The 22,437-nt window shown below is 50.2% G+C and overlaps 2 long non-coding RNA genes across 4 annotated transcripts in view; one reads left to right on the plus strand and one right to left on the minus strand.

The window, feature by feature from the left end:
- Positions 1 to 1,958: 1,958 nt before the first annotated feature.
- On the minus strand, positions 1,959 to 12,187 carry LOC118663470. Its single transcript, XR_004970059.1, has 3 exons — positions 11,607 to 12,187; positions 11,044 to 11,183; positions 1,959 to 2,798 (listed from the first exon to the last, which is right to left on the minus strand). It is a non-coding gene; the product is annotated as an uncharacterized LOC118663470 (long non-coding RNA).
- LOC118663469 overlaps positions 10,674 to 22,437 on the plus strand; it is a 28,024-nt gene continuing 16,260 nt past the window's right edge. The window contains exons 1-2 of one of the 3 annotated variants that reach the window (XR_004970058.1): positions 10,674 to 11,108; positions 17,343 to 17,526. This is a non-coding gene — a long non-coding RNA (uncharacterized LOC118663469). The remainder of the gene's footprint in view (positions 11,109 to 17,342; positions 17,527 to 22,437) is intronic. The other 2 variants (XR_004970056.1, XR_004970057.1) reach the window with 2 other exon arrangements.

A 22,437-nucleotide genomic window follows, 5' to 3' on the forward strand; every position in this document is an offset into this window, starting at 1 on the left:
CCCCGCCAGGCCATGAGCCCAGGTTGATCTTTGCCCTCTGCTATAGTAGTGCTTGTGCGGAATGAAGGTTGTTGAAGAATGTTAGCCACAAAGTGTCATCTGTACTTATACCTTCGTTTCTCTGTCCTTGGAATGGAAAAGCTGGGCTCTAACAAGTGTTCTCTCCCCAGCCCTCCACCTTCTCTGCTAACAGCTGGGTTGCATCAAGGGACAGGGGAGGCAAGGGTTCATGCTCCACGCTGCGGGGCTCTCTCTGGGGGCCCAACCCCTGCCTGGATCCCCTTTATGCAGCGCCCCCTGAGGTCCTCTGGGGTCATACCAGCCTCCCTCAACAGCTCTACTCTTCGTTGTGGTGATTCCCTTCCCTGAGCCCATAATGATCTCTCGTGTCCAGGCTGCTCCATCTGTCCACACATCCTGCTCCCTCTCCTCACTCTCCTTCAGGATTTCCTCTTCCCATCCCCATGTCTGGACCGTGTCCCTGTGTCCCTGTGATCACAGCAGAGGTCCATTGCCTATGTGTTGTCCTCTCTCCATTCTCATCCCCCTCTCCCCAGCCAGGCTGCATGCTTGTCAGGGAAGGGATTATGTTATCTTTGCCCCTCCAGGATCAGTAAGAAGTGACCAATACATATTTGCTGAAATGACATGAAAGCAGAAATTTGGGAGGGATTTCTGTCATCAAAGGGAGTTGTATCAGTTAGTTTGGGGCTGCAAGTCATAGAAACTCAGCTCGAACGGGCTGAACTATAAAGGAGATTTATTGGCTCCATGAACAAAAAATGCAGCAGAATGTGAGCTTCAGGCTTGGTTTGATCAGGGCCCCACCCTTGCCCTGGTGTCTCACCAGCGCGGGGATTCTGCGTGTTGATCTCCCCCTCCGGCTGGCTTTCTTCGTGGTGTTAAAAGCGGGACAGCAATTCCAGCCTCGCTCTGTGCAGATGCAGAGGTCTGAGTGGCCTCTGAGGAGTCCTTGAAATGCCTCTTTTCCAGAAGCCCCAACTTGTGGAGTCGCCTCTAGACTCAATGGACCGAACTGGTTACCGAACTGCTCATCCTTGAGCCACTAGCCATGGCCGGAGGGTGAGATTTAGAGAATAGGCTTAGGTTTGGGGCCAGGAGGACAGCCAGTCACTCCCCTCGAAGGAGGGCTGCCGAGGGCAAGGTGACTGTTCCCTGTACGGAGCAGCCAGTCGCCCGGGGAAGAGAGAGGGACAAGAGAGTCAAAGCGTCCACTTTGGAAGTTTAATGATATTAAGACTCGGAGGGAAAAATAAGTTGTTCTTTGCGCAAAGAGTAGGCCAGGAAAAACGTTGCCAGACGCGGAGATAATTCTCCAGAACCTTGTGTCGAAGGCAAGAAGAGAACAGATTTTCCTGCTCTCTGATTGCATTCCATTCAGAACCCACGGCCAATACATGAAGCCACTAATGGCTTCGCTGAATATTTTTTAATGTGTTTGTTTTTTCTGATTATGATAACAATACAGGCTTGTTGTTAAAATATTTAAGTAATGCAGAAAAATGTTTAAAGCAGTGGTTCTCCACGGAGGGTGGTTTCGTCCCCAGGAGACATGGCGAAGTCTGGAGCGGTTTTGAGTTGTTGTGACTGGCAGAGGGGCAGGGATGCTGCTGGCATCTGGTGGGCAGAGGCCAGGGATGCTGCTAAATATCCAACAGTGACTATGACAGTCCCCCGAGAGAAAAAAAATTACCTGGCACAAAATGTCAGGAGTGCCCAGTTTGAGAAACTGACTTACAGGAAAGTAAAAATTACTGAAAATTCCGCCACCCAGAAATAAACACTGCTGACATCGGGGTACACATCCTTTAGTATAATATACACGCATGTGTGCACCCAACATAGTGCAAACTGGATCATACTCATGAAAATGTTTTTGTGTGTCGTGACATCTCTCTATATTGCCATTTTTAATTAGTTTTCTGAATACAAGTTGATAAAAGGTTTTATATTTATTTAATACAATCTATTTTTAATATAGTATTTTATTATGGAAGCTTGCCATTGTTTATTTAATGAATCCTCTGTAGCTTAGCCCTTGGGTTTCCCCCTCCCGGTGTTTTACTATTATAAACAACACTTCGGTGAACACGGTTGTCCATAGAGACTGCTTGGCCTGCTATATCCTTAGGAGAAATGCCCCAAGGTTAAATTTCTGAGTTGCTTTAAAATTTCTGCCCATTGAACATCATGGCGCACACCACCATTCTCTGCCAATCTGATAGTTGGGAAATGATATGTCATTGTAGCTTTTATTTGCATTTCCTTGATTACTGGATCTTGTAATCATGCTTACAAGGTGGATCTTGTCTTCATGTTTGCCTGCCTTTTGTACTTCTTCACTTCTGAATAGCCAATTTATAATAAGGTGAGTACCTTTTCCTATTGTTTTGCAAGGGCTCTTTGTATATGAAGGGCAATAACCCTTTCTAAGAGTTCCATCGTTGACTTTAGAAGCCACTTTTTCTTTCTTTTCGTCTTTTTCTTTCTTTCTTTTTTAAGTTCCCTTGTGCTTTCGAAGGATGTGCCTAATGTTCTGGCAAGTGTTTCATGAATTACATTAGGAAATAACTTTTGTAACAAACCGATTTAACAACCATTCTTTGTTTCCCGCCTCCTGATAATGCTCAGAGCCACAGCGGCAGCCTCTGCCCAACTCCATGTCATTAACCCTTGATCTCTTCCTGCTGAATTGCAGAGTGCTTTCCGGAGCTGGGAGCACAGTTTCATTTTCACCTTCCCGCTGATGGAACCACCGTTGACTCTGGGCCAGGCGGCTGTTTACATAAGAAATGATTTGATTATATTGTATAACCAATGGCAGCCTTTCTCAGAGAGAAGAAGCCAGAAACATATAATCAAAGCCATTAACTGTGCACAAAGAAACGCAGCCCACTCTGAGTCTCCCACCAACCATAATAACGGTTTCCAGGGAAAAATAAGAACAGGGCTATGGTTTCCTACTAAAAACGTGTTAAGGGAAAGACTTTTAAAAGGAGATTGTGGCTTCAGGTCTGATGCACTCGCCAATCAGACCAACCTTGACTCAAATGCCAGATCGGTAACTTACTATCTCTGTGATCTTGGGAAATTCACTTACCGGACCTGGGCCTCCATTTCGTCATTTGCAAAAAATGGCTGTAATGATAATATGCATCTCAGAGGGTTAGTGAGAGCATTAAGTGAGACCATGCAAATGAAGGCTTTTCTCAGAATGTGCTCACCCACAAGAATAGAACCACTGACTAAAGGTGGCAAAAAGGGTGGGGGGCAGTGCACATTTCATTGTCTTTTTTCTTTATGTCGAGCGGAAAGATACTTCTGATGTGCTAAACAAACCTTTGGAGATAAATTTGCAGCATGACTAATTCAGCCATCACAGTCACCTTCAGACAAGTAAAAAGGAAAAGAGAAGAAAAGGAAGGGGAATTCGTAATTTAATCTAATAAGGCTGTTTAATTCGAAGGCATGAAGAGGTAAACAAAAACTCACATTCTTTCCATTTTCCTGCTCTGCCTTTCTCAGCAATTTATGGATGCCTGTCCTCGTGATTTCAAGGTGGCTGCTGCAGCGCCAGCCCTCACACACAGAGGGTATCAAGTAAAGACAGGAGACATAGCTCCTCCCACGTACCTCCTTTTAGGAGGGAGAATGTGGTCCCCAGAAGCCCCCTTGAGGACTTCCCATTGGCCACAATTACATCACATGCCTAATTCCAAGCCAACCACCGGCCAGGGAAACGAGAATGACCACAATTGGCTTAGACGGCATTACAACTCACTCTGAGGACAGAGTGGGGAGTGGACACCTGAGGTAGATGCACACCCAACAAAGCTGGACCCTGCTAACAAAGATGTGACTGAGCAGCCACTGCATCCACCATCGGCATAGTTCCTGGCATGCCTTAGGTCCCCCAGAGGCCAGCATTTGGAGCGCTCTGGTCTGGGAGTCCATGCATGGTAGGACAACTACGATTGGCCAGGGGGTCCCTCTGCATGCCAGACCTCTATATCAAACCACCGGCTCACTGTCTCCGTTTGGATGGCTCAGGGGAGCTGAAATCCAACACACCATGTTTGTACTCAGGGTCTTCTGTTCAAATTATCTCCCCATCCTCGGCCTCCTCTGTCGTGGCTCACCTTGCTCAAGTCAGAAGCCTGCTGGACCCCGAGGTTCCCTGCTCCCCTTCACCATGTATGCCTGTGTTTCTCCATCTCTACCATCCTCTTCCACCCGAACCTCCTGGTTCTCCCTGACGTTACCTGGGCTCCTACGTCTGTGCTGTTCTCTGTGCCCGGAACTCTTCCCACTGCTGTTCCCCCCTCACCTTTCTCAGGGAAGCCTCTCTCATTCCCCCCCAGGTCAACCCCCACTTTACAGCCCCTCCCGGCCTGCATGCCTTCCCTTATCACAGCCTTGTATCACCCTTATCACACTCTCTATTTATTTGTGTGCTTATTTGACTCAAGCCTCACCCCATCAGGCTGCAAACTCGGTAAGGATAGGGACTAAGTCTGTTTTGTTCACTGATAATCCTCAGCACCTGGCACAGAGCAGAGCCTCAACTTCTAAAAAAATAAATTTAAAAATTCCTTCTCCATCCTGTAGCCAGAAAGGTCTTTCTAAGAAGCAGCTCTGATCACCTCACCCTCCTGCTTCAGCCTCCCAGGACTGCCCTTTACCGTCAGTGCAAACTCTAGAGGGTTTAACATGGCTTTGCCGGGTCTTTGGAGGTGGATGCTGCCACCATCTAGCCCGTCTTCTCCTGCACCCCATTACTCTCCACACTGCAGCCATCCTTAGCTTCTTGAGGTGCCGCAAAAGCCCATGTTCTCACTTGCCTCTAGATATGCCTCTGCCTAGAAACTGTCTAGAAAAGTCCCCCTTCTCATGGTCAAGCCTCCATTTCCAAGTTGCCTCCTCTGGGGAGCCCTCCACACTTACCCCCACCAGGCCAGGCTAAACACCTCTGGGCTCTCCTAACATGTGTTTACTCCCCCACACAAGTCAGGCCACCATCTGAGCTGCTGTAACAGAGACCCACAGTGGTTCAATGGGACAGAATTTTATTTCCAGCACGGAAGGCTCAAGGCTGACTGGTGGTTTAGTTCCGCAGGGTTATTCTAGAAATCCCAGTTCCTTCTATTTAGTTGCTCTGTCATCCTCACTTCACAGCTTCCAGGGAAGTCCATCATGGCTACTCAAGCCCCTCCATCACATTGACTTGCCAGTCCGCAGGAAGAGAGAAAGGGTCGTTCTTTGTAAGGGCATGGGTGGTTTCACATCACTTCCACTGATCCCATCGGCTAGAACTTAGTCATGTGATCACACCTAACAGCAAAGGAAGCTGGGAAATGTATCACTAGCCGGGCCGCATGTGTCCTGCGAGCACTCCAACATTCTCGCATTGCAAGGAAAAAGGTGTGGGGCAGCGGTTCCCCGCCTGGGGGTCGCACGACCCTTCACAGGGGCCGCCTAAGACCATCGGAAAACACATGTATAATTGCATATTGTTTTGTGATGAATCACTGTGCTTTAATCATGTTCCATTTGTCACAATGACATTGGGGGTCACCACAGCATGAGGACCTGTATTAAAGGGCCCCGGCATTGGGAAGGTTGGGAACCACTGCTGTGGAGGCTGGTGGACACTGGCAGTCCCTGCCACACTCACTGTGCATTGAGCACAGTGTCCTCTGGTTACCGCCCATCAGCCCAGCCGGACTGTGAGCTCCCGACGGATGTTTGGTAGTCATTGTCGCATCCCCAGCATCTAGCGGCCCGCCTGGCACAGAGTGAGTGAGAATGGATGGCAGAGGCCAGCGTGTAAGCTGGAGAAACCGAGGCAGGCCCCAGTTCTGTTCCCCACACATTTTCTGAGTTCCTATTACACATAAAATCCTGGGGTTCACAGCCTGGTCCAGGTGATGGGGGCGGTGAGGCTGGCCTGGCCCCGCCCAGCAAAATCCCAAGAGACACTGGGGCTAAGGCTGCAAGATCTTGCCTGGTGGGAGAGCTGAGGAGTCCCGGGGCAGAGTCCACAGCCAGAAGGAAGGCCCACTGGTGGGGCAGGTCTGGAATCCCGGGCCCACCTGGCTCTGGGCCCACGGCACTTCCTGCCCCCCCCCCCCATTTTATCTGGCTTTGGGCCCAGAGCTAGGCCTCCTGGGCCCTTAGCTACTCTCCTGAGGGGGGTAGGGTGAGGCTGGTCTCCCCTGTGGGCAGCCAGGAGCTCGCTGTGGGAAGGCCTGATAGGAGCACTGCAGACTTGAGTCCCAGAGTCAAGGGTGTCTTAAGCAGGGAGAGAAAATGCTCCTCTCACTCTCTATCCTGAGGGCTGTGACCTGGGATCCAGGAGAAGCAGGCTTAGCTGAGAGAGCCCTAGGTTCAAGTCCCAGCTTCACAATTTCCAGCTCTGTGTCTTCACCTCAGCTTCCCTGTCTGTGAAATGGGTGCCCACAGCCCAGGTTGGCTTCTCAGGGTTGGTATGAGACTCAAGTAGGAAAATGAATGTGAAGAGGCTTTGAGGCCTTAAGTCCCATAGAGAATAGTTGGTTATTAGTGTCATTGACAGGGGACTGCCAGGCACAGGCCAGGAGAGCGGGGCAGACCACAGTCCAGTGTGTCTTCTCCAGAGTTAGGTGAGGAGTGAGGCCACAGAACTTAGTGAATGAAGAGCTGTCTCTCTCCAGCTAAGAACTGTCCAGTTGCCTGGCTGGTGTGGCTCAGTGGTTGAGCATTGACCCAACGAACCAGGAGGTCATGGTTTGATTCTGGGTCAGGGCACATGCCTGGGTTGCAGGCTTGATCTCTAGTAGGGGGCATGCAGGAGGCAGCCGACCAATGATTCTCTTTCATCATTGATGTTTCTATCTCTCCCTCTCTCTTCCCCTCTCTGAAATCAATTAAAACATATTAAAAAATACATACCTATCCAATGCATGTTAGAATAGAACTATCCTGGTGGCCAAGGCCCTGCATGGTCTGCTCCGACCTCTTTATCCTCCCTGACCTTGGGTCTTGCCTCTGCCCCCATTGCTCTGTCCCAGCCATCCGCACTTCCTGCTGTTCTGCAAAGGTGTTCGCTACCTTTCTGCTTTCTGTTCCCTCTGCCTGAATCTCCCTTCCCTGCTGCTGCACCTAGATGTCACCTCCTTACTCTCCCCAACGAGCCACCCCAGGTGTCTACCACACTGCAGCCTCTGATTGACGGCTCAGCACTGATCAGCATCCTTATAAGATGTTATTTTTGTTCATTCATTTGTTTACTCATTTACTCTCCGTGTCCTCCAATTGAGCACTGGGCCCTGTCTGTCTTGTCCTTCATGGCATCCAGAGCCGAGCACAGGGCCTGGCACATGGTAGGTGCTCAGTAAGTATTTATTGACTAAGTGAATATGTGCATAGGAGGAAGGATGGGGAGCTAGCATTACTGAACACCTACTACGTGCCAGCCACGTTCGCGATTCCCTTCCAGCCTCACAACCTCACTGCCTGGTCAGAATGATCCTCATGTCACAGAGTAATGAAGTGACCCTACTAAGGTCACTCCCATAAGAAGGGGCAGGTCTTGGATTTGAAGCCAAGCCTCAGACTGGGGAAATATTTGCCACCTAAATACAAAGGTCTTGAAGGTAGTAGTAGGTTTGGGTGCACACATCTCTCAAAGTTCAACAGCTGTGTACTTTAAATCAGAGGCTCAAAACTGGGGGTGATTTGCCCCCAGGAGACAGTCACCAGTGCCCTGAGTCACCTGTGGTGGTTGTGACTGGGAGGGGAGGGGCTACAGCACCTGGGTGGGGGCCAGGATGCTGCTAAACACCCTGTGATGCACACACGGCCCCCAGAGGAAGAGTTATCCACCCCAGATGCCACTGGTACCAAGACTGAGGAGCCCTCTGTAGGCACATGCAGTTTATTGTGCATAAATTAGACCTGAATAAAATTGATTTTTTTTAAAAAAGGATTGATATCCTGAATAGAAAAGGACTCATGCCAATCAGAAAGGATAAAGCAACTCAGTAGAAAATAATGGCTGGATCATTTAAAAAGGTAAATTATCCCTAGCTCCATGGTTGGCAAACTGCGGCTCGGCAAACCCTGGCTCGTGAGCCACATGCGGCTCTTTGGCCCCTTGAGTGTGGCTCTTCCACAAAATACCGACTTCTGCGCATGGGCCACGAAGTTTCAATCGCACTGTACATGTGCACCCACACGTGGTATTTTGTGGAAGAGCCACACTCAAGGGGCCAAAGAACCGCATGTGGCTCGCGAGCCGCAGTTTGCTGGCCACGGCCCTAGCTGGTTTGGCTCAGTGGATAGAATGTCAGCTTGCAGACTAAAGGGTCCCAGGTTCAATTCCAGTCAAGGGCACATGCCTGGATTGCCGGCTCGATCCCCGGTGGGGGACGTGCAGGAGGCAGCCAATCAATGATTCTCTCTCATCATTGATGTTTCTATCTTTCTCTCCCTTCCTCTCTGAAATCAATAAGGATATATTAAAAAATAAAATAAAAAGGTAAATTAACATCAGAAAATACCCATAGCCAATACATAAATGATAAATGGCTTCTCCCCCATTCTAATCAAGGAAATGCAAACTATAACAAAAATAATGATTTTCCCCCATCACAATTCCACTCCCCCTCCCCCCCAGCAAAATTTAAGTGGCAATAATACCCTAGCCCATGAGTGTGGAGGGAGCAGGTCCTCCCATACACAGAGGGAGGAAGTGTACACTGGCCAAGCCCTAGTGTTGATTTGGGAACACTTGCCAGCAATTCAAATAGACGTGCACGTCTACCCGCAGTTCCAGTTCTGTCGCAGTGCACGTGGGCTTAGCAGCTGCGTGAGACGTTCCCTGAGGCCTTGTTTGGCATAGTGGCAGCTAAATGTCCACGAGCAGGGGATTAGGTAAGTAAAATGTGGTACAGCAGTCCCATGGAATACCATGCAGAGGGTCAAAATGACAAAGGGAATCTCTAAATGCACATTATCAGGTGAATAACAAAAGCAAGGCCAACACCGCATTTACAAAAACAAATCGGAGGCAGATCCGTAAGTATTTGCCCATCACCCATCGCCTTTTTCCCTCACTAACAGGATTCTGATTTTGAATGGGATGCCAATGGGCCCAAATAAAATAGCTGCCTCCCCAGCCCCACTTGCGGGCACATAGTTCCAATGGGGTGGCCACGTGACCTGATTCTGGTCAATAAGATGTAAATAGAAGAATACCCGTGGAGCTCTGGGAAAGCCACATGTCCTTGATCTAAGAGGGTCCGCGGCTGGCCGGTTCGCTGCCCTCCTGTCTGGGCTGAGCATACAATGCCAGGCAGTGAGGCCACCTATAGCAGTGAGTTTGAACGTCACACACCAAAGGGACCGGGAAGCTGGATGCCTTTCTGTACAGGAAAAATAGAGCTGCCAGCTGGCAAAGCCACCCAAGTCAGTTACTTGTTACTTGCAGCCAAACGCAACCATAGAGATGCAATAAACTAACAGTAGGCAGTGTGTCGCTTGAGCCTTCTGCAGCAGAACTCTATTCGAGTATTATTTGTATAGTTGGAATTTTTAAAAATTAAAATAGAAATCAAATATAGCTCATCTGGTCAGAGTGCACGGCCCCTTGATGTCCCTTTTCCAGAGGCGTTTGCCGATGGGCGCACGTTCTGACCCACAGAAAAGCACGCGGGGAAGATGGAGGGGCTCACTGCTCGTTCTCCCGATAACAGGACTCGGGATGGGCCTCTGGCCCCAGCAGGGAGACTCAGGGGCCAATCTGGCCGCCCAAACTGGGTTGCCCCACTTCCTGACTGGACCCTGTGGCTCTCCAGCCCAAACATGCAACCCCCCAGGCACTGGCCTGGACACCTTTCTGCTGGTTTGTCTTCTTGTTCCCAGAAGCAGGGCCTTCCCTTTATCTTGGGCCAAAGTCCTCAGGGGAAGGGGATGGAATGTCACCTGGTTGATGAATCACCTCCTACTGGCTGGAGGCCACAGCAGGCCTGCCTTCTCCCTTCTGTCCCCCCTCCCCAGCCTTCCCTTTCAGGGGGGAAGGATGGATATGTCACCCTAAAACTCACTGACAGTGACAGCCACCATCTCTGGGGTGCTGACCTGGAACCAGGCCCTAGCCTAGGAGGTTAAGGACACAGCTTGGGACTCAGACCTGTGGGTTCAAATCCTGGCTCCACCATGTCCTAACCTGGCAGCCTGGGGAAGTCAGCTAACCCCTTGCAGATCCCCACTCATGCATTCAACAAACATTTATTGAGCAAGCACTCTGAGCAGGACATGAAGATGTTGAAGATGCTGCCATGGACACCCCAGAAACAGTCCTGCCCTGTGGGCACAGTGGTGATGCTGCCATGGAGAGAAGTGGGGCAAAGAGTGCTCATGAAGCAGTTTATTCATTTAAACAGGCTGGCCATGGAAGCCCCTGGGTGCATTCATATCTGAACCAAGACCTGAGGCTGGTGAAGAGGAGCCCCTTTGCTATCTCTGGGAAGAGAGTTCCAGGCAGAGGGAACAGCAAGTGCAAAGGCTCTGGGGCTGTTGTGTGGCTGGTGTGTTCCAGGATTGGGGAGCATGCCAGTGTGGATGGAGGGGAGAGGTCAGGGGGTGAAGATGGGGCGGCCACACGGGGCCTGTGGACCACTGCCAGGACCTCATCTTTTACTCTGGGTGACCCGGAGCCACAGGAGGGTGTGAAGCAGGGGAAAAACACGACCTGGCTTCCTCCGGGTAGGGAGGGATGGCAGGATGGGGGACACGGTTTGAAAGACACGGCAATCATCCAGGCAAGCGTTTGGTGACTCACACCAGGGTGGGGCTTTGGAGCGGGGAGAGGGAGTGAAGTGATAGGATCCTTCTGCAGCCCATGGGTGAGAAAGAGAGGAGTCAGTGAGGACTGGAAGGCTTTTGGCCTGCGGCCCTGGGAAGACAGAGGTGGTGTGTTCCGCAATGAAGCTGCAGGAGGGGCGGGGTCACGCAGGGCGGAGAGGAAGTTCAGTTTCTTACCTGGAGCTCTTGAGTTGCCCATTAGGCATGTGGAGCCACAGCTGGATATTCAACCCTGAGTTCAGGTGAGACTCCTGGCAGGCGATGTGCGTTAGAAATTTTGAGCATGGGGATGGCACTTAAGGACTCCGTTTCTTCATCTGTAAAATGGAATTAACCAGCATCTGCTTTGCAAGGTTGTTGTGAGGCTGCGTATTCTATTGTATGTTCACTATTTCCCACTTGTTTTAAGAAGTACAATGTTTGTTGTGTTATTGGCATAATGTCTGATTATTTTTCTGACTGCTCTGTGGCCACCAAAGGCCCACCGGCTCCCTTTTGCCCATCTCTGGTCCTGCCAAAACCTCTGGCACAGGAGGGAGATGACCAGGCATTGCAGAAAGAGCCCTGGGACTCAGGTCCAAACAGCTCTGCCTCTTTCTTGCTGTCCGTCTCAGGCCAGTCATGTAAACCTCAGTTTCCTCATCTGTTAAACGGGGCTAATACTGGCACCCTGCTCATGAGATTGTTGCCAGGATTCAGAGAGGTGAGAGGTGCAGAAGTCAAGACCATCAGAGACTCACCAAAACAAGCAACAAACAAACAAGCTGGAGAGGGGGTGACTGAGAGTAGGGGTCTGCAGCCAGGTCACCGGGTCAAATCCTGCTCCTTGAGCCAGTCCCCTAACCTTTCTGTGTGTCTTTATTTATACACCTAGGATGGGGTGGCACCCACCCGTAGAGTTGGTTTGAAGATTAAAGAATAGTCATGATGAGTTAGAGCCGTGCTTGGCACACAGTAGGCGCTCAGTAAATATTAGTCACTGTTACGGTCATTTCTGGGTCTGGGAACCAGTCCACGTCACAGTGCCCCTGTGGGTTTGGGGACAGGCAGCCCAGCCCCAGTGGACCTGGGTCACAGAGCCACCGGCAAGTCCTGGGCTCCTCAGTTGGTCACGCAGCTGGGACAGCTTGTTTCCTGCCTCTGTCCTGGGTGCCAGCGCTGGCCTGCCCTCTGATGGGGAGGAAGTGGGCGGGTGCCCTGGGCACTGATGAGCCAGGCAGACGTGCCCCGAGGCGGCACAGTCAGGGCTGATGTGAGCATCATGCACCCGCAGCTGACGGAGCAGGCCCTCCCCAGTTTGCCCACATCAGGCGGCTTTGAGGCTGCCCGAGGTCAGGGTTGAGATTTAGGGTGGACCGGGGTCAGGGCAAACATTCTGTCCCTACTCCTCAGAACACAGCTGAGGGCTGGTTCCCTGGGGCTCAGCTTGCATGAAGGGCAGGTGATGTGTCCCAGGAGGTGTGGCTGGGGTGTGGGGGGGTGTCCACTGTGTCCGTGTGTATGGGGGGACTGCATGCCTAAGGATGAGTGAGTGAAAGCAGGGCTTTCAGAAGGCAAGTGAGTGTGCGCACGCGGACATGTTTGTGTATGGGTGTGAGTAAGCAGGCATCTGTGTGTGTCCGGTGCCCGGGCAGGGGGGCAGCGTCATCACTGAGTGTATAAACCAGTTTGAGCATGTGTGTGTCTGGGTGCGTAAATGACAAAATGAGTGTGTAAGTTTAATTGCATGAGTGTGTGAGTGTGCCCCTGGGTCTGAATCTCGAGGTCAGGTCTGACTGAGTGTAAGTATGAGCATGCGAGCGTGCGAGTGTGTGTGTGTATGCGCACTACGTGAAAGGTCCCACAAGGAACCCCTTTTGCATGCAGAGCTTTGCTCCCTTGCATGGGAATGTTCATGGGTGGGTTCAGTCAGTGCATTTAAAATCTTAACTGAGGTGTCCAGGAACTCCCAGGGAGGAGGAGATATGCTGTCCAGACTGAGCACTGACCAATCAGGACAGGGGCCAGCTGCAATACTTGGGCCAATAAACCAGGTCTTGTTACCCCAACTTCCAATGATCCCACCAGCGTCTAAGAAGGTCTTGACCCGTGGACATTCTGAGGCAGCCCTCAAACCAATCCAGCAAGCAGCCAGCCTTTTTATCAGCTGGTAGTACTAGTAAACACTTATTCATGCACCCATTCATCCATTCACCATTTTTTCCCGAGCGCCTACAATGTTCCAGGCACAGTTCCCGGCACTGGAGATGCAGCGGAGAACAAGATGGACGAAACCCGCTTTGCTGGTGGTGTTAACACGCTGGTGGGGCCGAGCAGACAGTGAAATAAGTGAGAAGCAGATGGAGAGGATCACTTGGTGTAAGGGCTGTAGATAAAAATACAGCAGGAGAGGTAGGGCGAGGGCCCCAGATGGGTTTGCCATGTTTAAAAGGTGGGTCAGCTCAGACTTCACTGGGAAGGCGACAGCTGAGTGAAGACCTGCAGGAGTGAAGGGTGCACCATGTGGATACCGAGGGGGAGAGCATTCTAGGCAGAGGGCACAGCAACTGTTAAGGCCTTGGGGCCAGTGCATGCCTGGCTTGTTCAAGGAAGAGAAGAGGTGCCAATGTGGATTTAATGGCATGTGCGTGCGTGAGTGCGTGTGTGTACATGTGTGTGTGTGTGTGTGTGTGTGTGTGTGTGTGTGTGTGTGTTAACTGATTATAAAGCAAAGGGTGCTGATGGAAAGATCAAATCATAGAGAATGAATAAAGGAGAAACTGAAAATCCATAGTAACTGGAAGGGGGCGGGGAGGTGGACTGAGGACCAGGCGTGTCTGTTGTACAATTCACCCGGTGATCAAAGTGGTTTTCCATTTTGACAAGGCAGCATCAAAACAATGCAGCTGCGACCAAATCTCCCAACCGCAGCAAAAGCCAGCTTTACGGCTCCTAGCTCCTCCTGAGTCCAGCTGGGTACTTAGTAGGTGTTTGAGGAGGGGAGTCTCTGCCTTACACATCCTCCCAGTTCCCTGAGGCCTGAGGGGGGGAGAGACGGGGGCAAAGCCCCTCCATGTAGAGAGTTAGCCCCCAATCCTCGCAGGCTGCCTGCCTGGGCCCCAGTGGCCCCAGAATGACAGCGTCGCCTCTTCCTCCTCCTGCTTTTATGAGCTGAGAAGGAGGCTTGTCCCACGTTGCACAATTGCCCCTTAATTGCTGTTTCCTCTCAGTTATGAATTGTGTCATGGATACGGCTACTCACGTTATTAAGCTTATCGCCTGGACTCCAGCCAGCAGCCCAGCCTGACCTACTTTCCCACCGGATTTCAAAACCGCCTCTCATCCTCTTGTTGGACTTTTCCTAAGGAGAGTCCGCTGTGCCCAAAAACTCGCCGCTAAAAATAAAAACTAGAATGAGGGGGGCGGGCACAGCTGGCCCAGGAAGGCCGGAGGCTGAGAGCAGCCCCTGTGGTTGTGGCCAAGCTCCACCTCCTCCCAGAAGTTTCCTCAGGAGTCTGTCCTTGGGACGCAGGGTTCCCATCAGGACAGGCTGTGACACAAGCCACCCTCCAGGGTTCCCCGCTGATTGCATCTAAACCTTTCAGTTCTCAGTCAGGAATAGGAGGGCTGACTTCAGACAGGCAAACCTGGGTTCAAATCCTGGCTTTGCCACTAACTAGCTGATTCATTCATTCATCCATCCATCCATCCACCCATCCATCCATCCATCCATCCATCCATCCATCCATCCACCCATCCCAGGGATATTTACTGTCTCCTGAATGTGGCACTCTGCTGGGTGCTGGGGGAATATCTGAGAACAAGGCAGATACAGTCCCTATTCTCATAGAACTTATAGCCCAGTGGGCAGAGATGGGCACAAAACAAATAATTTTTTAAGAAGAATAATGAAAATAAATTAAAGTGATGGGCTATATAGTGACAGAGACACCCTGAGCTAAGATGATCAGGGAGGTCTCTCTGAGGAGGGGATTGATTAAGCAAGACCCAAATGATAAGATCCAATTCTGGGAAACAGAGCAGGATAAGGGCGAGGAAGCCAGTGACCCAGGTACAAAATGTGAGGGGGTTCTTGGTCTCAGCCTTGTTCCAGTGTAGACTGGCCCTTGAGAGTGCGTGTCTTCTTACAGTTTTCATCCTGGGCATCTCATTTGCCTCAGCCTGGTCCTGGACCTGCTGGGAAGGAAAAGAATCCAAGTGCAGGAGCAGGGCACGTGCAAAGGCCCTGAGGTTGGGAGTGAGCCTGGTGCGATGGGGCACAGAGTGCCAGGAGGGATGGGGAGGGGAGATGATGTGGGAGAGGTGGGGACTGCCAATCACAGAGGGTCTTGAAGGCTGGGCCATGGCGAGAATTTGGTGAGAGACAGAGATATACAACCGACCCTTGGAGAACATGGGTTTGAATGGAGTAGGTCCACTTGGACTTTTTCAATAAATATGTACAGTACTGTCCATGTATTTTCCTTTCCTTATGATTTCCTTAATGCCATTTCTTTTCTCTCGCTTACTTTATTGTAAGAATACAGTCTATGACACACATGACGTACAAAATATGTGTTAATCGACTTTATGTTATCAGTAGGTGTTTAGTCATTAAATTTTCAGGGAGTCAAAAGTTATAATTGGATTTTTTACTGCGCAGAGGGTAGGCACCCCTAACTCCTGCATTGTTCAAGGGTCAACTGTGTTTTGTTTGTTTGTTAATCCTCACCCAAGGATATTTTCCATTGATATTTTTAGAGAGAGTGGAAAGGAGGGAGGGGAAGAGGGAGAGAGAGAGAGAGAGACAGAGAGAGACAGAGAGAGACAGAGACATTGACTGGTTGCCTCTTTAATGCACGCCGACCAGGGCCAGTGATCAAACCTGCAACCCAGGTATGTGCCCTTGACCAGTAATCGAACCCCCGACCCTTTGGTGTGCAGGCTGATGCTCAAACCACCGAGCCACATCAGCCAGGGCAAGGGTCAACTGTGCTTGGAAGGTTGAGTCCATTGTACCTGTGGGTGAACTGACATTTGCAGGGGAGGTGGGAGGAACCAGGACTGACTCCTGGGCTGGATGGACGTGAGGAGGCTGGCAAGTGCTTCATCACCCCGGGTCATTTTCCCCTCGTCTAACACGGCCTCCCCAGCCACCCTATCCTACTTCTCTCAGAGCCTAGCCGGGGAAACGCTCTCCTGACAGTCCAGCCAGGCTCTGTGATTTACCTGGAGTCATCTGGCAAGTTGATGCACCGCCTGGACTGGAACCCAGACCCTGCTCTCAGGACGTGTCCCAGCAGGCTGGCTGGGCCTTGGCACATGACTCTGCAGAAATGCAGCCTCCCAGCCAGACAGGCCTCGGCAGCAGAGGCCGGTTTTTTTCTTTCTGAATTGTGCTTATGCGTGGGGCTGTTTATCTAACTTGGCTGAAGTTGGAGGCCTGGGCCTGTAAACATATCCTTTTAATTATTACACAAGTGGGACATGCTCATGGAATAAAAATTTGAAAATGCAAATAGGCAAAAAAAAAAAAAAATAGGCCAAAAAGCAGAGAGAGAAGGGGTAGGGGGTGGGGGGTGGGGGGGGAAAACCAACCATCTGAAAGAACACATGTGCACCAAGATACATACATAAGGACCTTCATTGCAGGGTTTTTTTTTAGCAAAAGACTGGAAGCAACTTGAGTATCCAAGAATAGGGACCTTTTTCACCAAATAAATCAAGTAGTATTCCAATGTCACACAGCCCCTGAAGCGAAAGAAGCAGATTTCTGAGTACTGGACATGGGAAAACCTCTAGGATGTAATGTTAACCGAGAAAAACAAGATGCGAAGCAGTGATTATGGAATGCTACAGTGTGTGTGTGTGTGTGTGTGTGTGTGTGTGTGTGTGAGTGTGTGTGAGTGTGTGAGAGAGTGCGTTTATATGTGAGTGTGTGTGTGAGTGTGTGTGAGTGTGTGTATGAGTGTGTGTGTGAGTGTGTGTGTGTGTGAGTGTGTGTGTGAGTGAGTGTGAGTGTGTGTGTGTGAGTGTGTGTGTGTGAGAGTGAGTGTGAGTGTGTGTGAGTGTGTGAGTGTGTGTGTGTGTGTGTGTGTGTGTGTGTGTGTGTGTGTGTGACACACAGACCATCTCTGGGGGAGACACAAGGCCCTGGGGGCAATGGGGCTGTTGGGTGGAGGGTGAAGGGTGGGAAGAGCAAGTGGGAGATGGAAGGGAAGTAACTGCCCTGTCCTTGTTCTTTTGCGCGGTTGGAAGCTTTTGTTTGGTTTTGTTTCGGTTCTGTCCTCTGAGGAACGTTTTAATAATGTTGGAAAGATCAGAGACTCCCCTCTTGGTTTCAGAGCTCTCTCCAAAAGCCTCGGGAGAATCTAAGCTGGTGTTTCCTAAAAGCCTGCCCTCAAGCCCAGGATTGCAAGACAGTGCCTGCGGGAGGAAACGGCAGGCCTCTTGACCCTCCACTCTGAGCAGTTTCTCTTTTATCTTTTTTTTTATAGGTTGGACAGCAAGTAAAGGTTCAGCTGAAAAGGGGTTTTGCCTACTTTGAAGCAAAATGTTTGAAAAGCTTTGATCTTGAATAATCTCATTCTACTGATGAGAAGACAGGGACCCAGAAAGGAGAGGAAAAAAAAGATGGTCCCAGACTCAGGCAGACCTGACTCTGGCTGAGTGCCTTACGTGGTAAGTTTGCCTCCTTAAACCTTAGATTTCTCCTTCAAAAACAAACAAACAAACAAACAAACAAACAAACAAACAAGCAGGTTAGCCAGGACTCTTCAGACATATTTAAAGTGGAAGTAGAGCCTGAGTTCTTGGTCCTTTTGGTCTTGGCAAAAACATGCTCAGGGAATCAGACTGCTTCTCTTTCACCCTCTGATTTTCCAAGAAGAGCAAGAATGACCCTCTGTCCCCCATTTCACTCAAGTCCAAGATCAGGTTTATCAGAAGTCAACTCACTGCAAAACTCAGCTCATCAGAAGTCAACTCCCTACAAAGCACAGATATTCATTAGGCTGCTTTCAAGGGCGAGCACAGGAAAACCCAACGCAAAATGGCTTAATCATTAAGGAAATGCATCTTCTAATATGTTCAAAAATGCAGAGACCATGTGGCGGGCCCATCAGGCATGCATTCAGCTGCAAGTAACAAAACCTGACCATTGGCAGGTTTATGTTGTCTCCTGCTCCTAGAAATCCAGGCATCAAGAGCCAATAGGATGATGGCTCAGTGATGCCACCAGGGGCCCAGGTTCTTTCCCACTTTTTGCTCAGCCATCAAGAACATGTGGTTTTTGTTCTCATGGTTGGTCATGGTTGCAAGATGGCCACTTCACCACCAGTTCCTGTCCACATTATGAGCAGGAAAAAGGGATATGGGGTGAGCAGTGTGCCCGCCATGTTTATCTGTTTTCAAAAAGCTTTCCTGAGATTTCTGCTGGGCAAGTTTGGTTTAATTTTCATTGATTCTACCTGGATCACATGGCTACTCCTAGCTGTCAGGGAGTCTTGAGAGTGAGTGCTTTTAGCTGGCCCATTGCCATTCCAAATAAAATCAGGGTTCTGTAAACAAGTAAACAAGGGATAGTGGGCGTTGAGTAGGCACCGAGCAGTGTCTTCCACAAGTAGTTCAAGGGGGGTTAATACGTGTGGCTCAGAGACATCATCGAGGACATGTGCTTTTCTCCTTTTCTACTCTACCATCACCAGTGTGTGGGCTTCAGTCCTGAGACCTGTCTTACCTCCTCAGGCTAGGGAGGGAGACCCTTCTTTGAGCATATAGACTGATGCCCCTAAATAAAAGAACAGTTGATAATGTCTGTGGTTGGGCCATCGACAGTGTCTGCCACACCCCTATTAACCAGGACTTTTTTATTCCATTCTCTTCTCTCCGGAGCTCACTGTAATCTCATCTCCATTCTCACTACATGCATCAGTCAGCTGTGGTGGCAATAGTGCTGTGTAACAAAACACCCCAAACCTTGTATTCTTTTGTTTATTGTCATTGGACCTAGGTTCCTGAGGACTTCTGTGTTTCTCTGGTGTCTGGAAACATGTCAGGTGGTGACAAAGAGCAATGGAGAAAAATAAAGCAGGGCAAGGGGAGAGTTATTTTGGGAAAGAGACACCATTTTGTGGGGTCAGGGATAGCTTCTCTGATATTTAGACATTGCAAGTGAAGGACATACCGGAGCAGCGAGAGCAAAGGCCCTGAGACAAAAGCGTCTTGGTGGAGGCCAGTGCACTGAGTGGGAGAGATGAAGGAGGTGGGTGCAGGAGGAGAGGGAAAGAACTGGGAAGGCAGAGGCCTGATAGGCCACACAGTCAGGACTTGGCTTTGACCCTGAAGAAAGTGGGAGCCAAGGAAGGATTTGAGCAGAGGAGGGAGGTGACATTACCTAGGTTTTCACAGGATCCCTCTGGCAGCGTGTGGATAACAGTCTGGATGGGGCCAGGACAGAAGCAGGAAGCGGGCTTTCACAGGCTTCATGACACTTAGGTCAGAGCGGGGATTCAGGTGCTCAGATGACATTCTCAAAAGGCCACAGGAAAACCAAACAGGATTTGAGGGTTCCCTCAGAATCTAGCAGAAGTTGGGCAGTACCAGCATGCTCCGCTCCCAGGCAGCCCAGCAGCCCAGCGTTTCTGCAGCATCCTCAGGACATGGGGAGCTGTGCGCTGGTGCTGGGTCCGCTTCCCGCTGTGCTCGCCGCCTGCTGTTCCGGACAGCATGTGGAAGGTGTGAGGGCCCCATGCACACAGTGTGGCCTGGGTGACGGTGACTGCGCTCCCACCAGAGATGCTGACGACTTTGAACCCAAGAACAAACCCTGACGCTCCTAATTTTGCAAAAACAAGCCCTGTGTCCTCGCACGCCATATCCCCCAGCACCAAGCTTTCTTATCTCACTGCACAATCCTTCAAAGAATAACACAGTGTATTTGTGTCTGTGGTTTGGGTTCCTAAAACCTGTGACATCAGATAAGTGCGATGTTCACAATAATGAACAGCATCACAGAGAGGGAAAAACAACAACCCCAAAGAAGCCCCTGCTTTCAGCCTCGGTTTCCTCTCCCAGGAGGAAGGAGTGCTAGCGCGATGTGCTTGAGGTTTCAGGGTGCAGAGCCTGGGGCCGGGGAATAACGCTGCCCTCTCGGAGCTGGCTCAGTCTCAGCCTTAAAGTCTCCCCGCAAAACGGAAACGGTAACCACCGCCTCTCAGGGCTGCCATTGAAAAGTGATTCAATGAGCATGCTAATCATGGCTAACCTCTGGATCAATCATGTCCCATCGGCCACCTACTTGGGGATCATCTTTACCCTCTGGAGCAGCTACGAGGATCATCTCCAGTTTACAGATGGGGTAACTGAGGCTTCGAGTAGGAAAAGAAGGTGGTTACGAAACTCCATGTGGCCACTTTTGTATTTTAGAAAATGCAAGCACGTAAAATAGGAATTAAATGAGCAGACATGTAAATATAAACATGTAAGTGGGCAATCGAGTTTGGTAGGATACACGCCCAAATGTCACCGTGCTGTTGCTGGGTGTCGCGGTTGCCACTAGACAGGGGTCCCACGGCTGTCAGTTTCCCATCGTTCGGGTCTTAGCAAAATGTCAGCTCTGCCAAGAGGGTCTCTCCAAGCCCCTGGCTACAGGGGTCCTCTGGCCCCTCTTTATCCCATCTCCTATTCATCTTGTCATTGGCCGATCATCACCAGGATGTACCTTGGTTTCCCATCTGTTTCTGGGCTTCTCGCCCATGTTCTCCACTAGAGCAGGAGACCGGGAAGCAGGCACCCGTCCCGTGTGCCCTGCCCTGCCCATGACTCCTTGAGCAGCTCCTGGCACTAGGAGGCCTCGATAGATATAACTTGACAACTGACTGTGTTTTCTTATTATTTATTTTAAATTTGCTTTAAAAGAAAACCACAGAAACAAATGGATTAGTTTCAATTGTTGCTTTAAAGCGCTGGTCAGGAATGAGCCGGCTGGAGCCTCTGTAGGAAGACCGTGCCTCCACCCGCAGTTCCTCAGCCCAGCCTGTCCTGGCTTCTCTCACTCTGGAGATCTCCCCGCCTGGGACAGAGTTAGTTTTCTACGAATGTCAGCGTGTTCCATCTCCACCTCAGGGTGAGGCCACCTGAATCTCAGGGGACACGGGAGAGCCCTGAGGCCAAGCGCCGCCCATAAGAGGTGTTACTTGGCCCCCGCAGTCCCCATAGTTTGGAATTTCACCATCATTTAAAAATCAATAGACTTTGGAAGAAAGAGAAAATATGTCCCTTAAGGGCATGAACATAAGATGAGAGTAAATACATGGGAAAACTTTACATCCTTAAAAGGCCAATTCTGCCAACATATATAAAAGTAATATAATTTCAGGTAGTGACCTGCGGGATTTTTTTAATTGGATAAGATCATCTTATGAAATAGAAGAACAGTAGGGAGGATTATGATAAAAGTGGCATTTCAACTCACTGGGAAAATGGAATATTTAATCTAGGAGACCACCCTAGCACACTGTCCATTTATTTTATTTATCACTAACATAAAAATAGACTCCTATCTTCCACCACATAAAAAAAAAAAATCCAGGGCTATCACAGAAAACATCTGTATTTTTAGCTTGCCTGAAAACCCTGGCGGCACTGGGCCCTCATTTCCCAAGGCAACCATGGGCTGGTGGTGGTGGTTCGAAACTCAGGGGCATTCCAATTCACCACAGTCCCCACCACTCCCTACTGCCTCCCACCTGACTGCCTTCTGTCATTCCTGTGTCTTGCCTGGGCACTGAAGTCATTGGAGTTTGAAGCCGCTGAGCTCAGGGAACATTTGAAGCTGAAGTTCTGAGGTTAGTCGCCTTTGCACTCTTTTATTTTTCTCGGTGGAGATACAATTCCGGAGGAGGGACGTAGCTTGAGGAATGGTTAAGAGTATGGCCTTGGGAGTCAAGGAACCTTGAATGGTCTCTGAAGCGTGAGCTCCCCTCTCAGTGCCTCAGTTTCTTCCTCTGTCAAGGGAGAGAATAGGAGCTGCCGTTCATCACTCGCCGGAATCTGTGCCGCTGTTCCCACGGCACGCACGGCCCAGGCCTCAGTGCAGTCACCCCAGGGAAATGGTGGCAATAGTGTGGTGGTAACAAAACCCGCCCTCTCAACTTTAGGGTTTGGGGTTGCCAGGCTCCTGAGGAAGAAGAGGAAAAGAGAGAGAAAAGGAGAGGATGTGGGCAGGGCAGAGGCTTTGTTTTGATTCCTTTTGCCAAAAAGGAGGAAAAAAGTCAATAAACAGCCCTGTCCTCCTTTGATTTCACTGCCTGCCTCTGAAGCTGATAAGAACCAGCCAAATTCGAGTTGGGCAACTCCACCCTTTCCCTGGGCGTGTGGAATCTCAGACCCCAAAGCCTGAACTCGGCCCGAAACGTCCATCTTAGACCGCGTCTGGCCTTTTCCTCGGAGACTTGAGGGGGAGAAAGACGGGAAGATGTCCCCACCTGGAACCCCACACAAGGACTGAGAGAAGGGGCTCTGGCCCATTAATAACTCAGCCCCTATCCCAGGAAGGAGCCCGCAGACTGGGAACTATGGGAAGTGTAGGTC

The sequence above is a fragment of the Myotis myotis genome, unplaced genomic scaffold, assembly GCF_014108235.1.
Source record: "Myotis myotis isolate mMyoMyo1 unplaced genomic scaffold, mMyoMyo1.p scaffold_m19_p_9, whole genome shotgun sequence".
Lineage (NCBI taxonomy): Eukaryota > Metazoa > Chordata > Mammalia > Chiroptera > Vespertilionidae > Myotis > Myotis myotis.